This window comes from Nicotiana attenuata, chromosome 3 (assembly GCF_001879085.1).
Source record: "Nicotiana attenuata strain UT chromosome 3, NIATTr2, whole genome shotgun sequence".
Taxonomy (NCBI): Eukaryota; Viridiplantae; Streptophyta; class Magnoliopsida; order Solanales; family Solanaceae; genus Nicotiana; species Nicotiana attenuata.
In genome coordinates this window covers 63684454-63686123 of record NC_031991.1, presented here as the reverse complement: position 1 = coordinate 63686123, position 1670 = coordinate 63684454, and positions in this window count along the sequence as shown.

The following is a 1670-nucleotide window of genomic DNA, read 5'->3' as shown; positions in this document are numbered from 1 at the left end:
GCACACGCACATACATTTAGTGAAGAAACAAAAATTTCGTAGCGATAGTTTTATCTACTCAAGTTTTCCACCAAAAAAATGGATTGTCGCTAGTTATTTAGTAACATTAGTCACAATATCTAAAGTTACTAGTGACAAACTAGTTTCATCTCTAATATTGTAGGCAACTAGTGAAAATTATTATTTGTCTAAAATTAGTTATATTTTAGCGGTGAAAAAGCTTGGTGACTAAGAGGGTGTTTGGCTAAGCTTATAAGCTGGTCCACTTCCCACTAGGACTTAAAGTCTCTTTGTAGAGTCCCTATGCAACCGTTACACTTCCCAGTAGCCATATCCGCTCCTCCATGCGGACATTACACATCCTAGCAGCCCCTTCCACTCCTCCATGCATCTATTACACTTCCCAGTAGTCCCTTCCACTCCTTCATGCAACCATTATACTTCCCAGTAGTCAATTTCACTCCTCTATGCACCATTACACTCCTCCATGCAGCCATTACTCTCCTCCATGACTACAATTAATTGTAGAAGCTTGTCTTTATCCATCCGCCTATACAGATTTTGAATTTTTTAACTTCTGCCATATAGTGGCAATGTGTCACGACCCGGATTTCCCACCCTCGGGAGTCGTGATGGCGCCTACTAATAGGAGCTAGGCAAGCCAATTAATTTAACAATTCTCTCAACATCATTAACAGTATAAAGAAGAATGAGGCAATTAATATAAAAGAGGAAGTCTCGAAACATAAATAACTAAAACCAAGTGCGGAAATTCAAATACACTTCTACCCAGATCTGGTGTCACTAACTCACGAACTTCTACTGAATGCTAAATACAAAGTCTGAATAAGAATACAGTACTGTCTGATCCGATACAAGGGAAATCAAACGAAAGACAGAGATAAGAGAGACTCCGGGCCATGCGGACACCAGCAAGCTACCTCGGAAATCTCCGGACTGAAGTAAGCTCGCAACGCTCCTACTGCTGACCAAAGGCTCCTGCTCCGGTACTATGATCTGTGCAAAAAGCACAGAAGTGTAGCATCAGCACAACCGACCCCATGTGCTGGTAAGTGCCTGGCCTAACCCCTGCGAAGTAGTGACGAGGCTAGACAGGACCTACCAAAAACAACCTGTGCAGGTATATATATACAAAGACAACAGTAATAACAACAGAGAATATCGACTAAAAAGGGGAAGGGGGCATGCTCGGGAAAAATACAGCGAATACAGATCAACGGATATAACGACGAAACTATCTCAATACCATAGCTCATATATAAGTGGTCGGCGCGCCACACGATCCCATTTCTTAATTCATAAGTGGACGGCGTGCCACACGATCCTATTGCATAATATATAAGTGGTCGGCGTGCCACACGATCCCATTTCATAATATATATATATATAAGTGGACGGCGTGCCACACGATCCCATATTGTAGAGTATAAGTGGACGGCGTGCCACACGATCCCATATCATAGTTCAAAATATCTGACTTTGTAAAGAAGGCCCCATTAGGGGAATTCGACAACATAACACTTTAACCCGGCAAGGGTACAGCTAACAGCCCAAATATCCCGGCAAGGGAGAGTACATAATAATAGTCTACACGTCCCGGCAAGGGAATAATCACAACACATCCTCTTTTAAATCACTTCTTTCTCAAC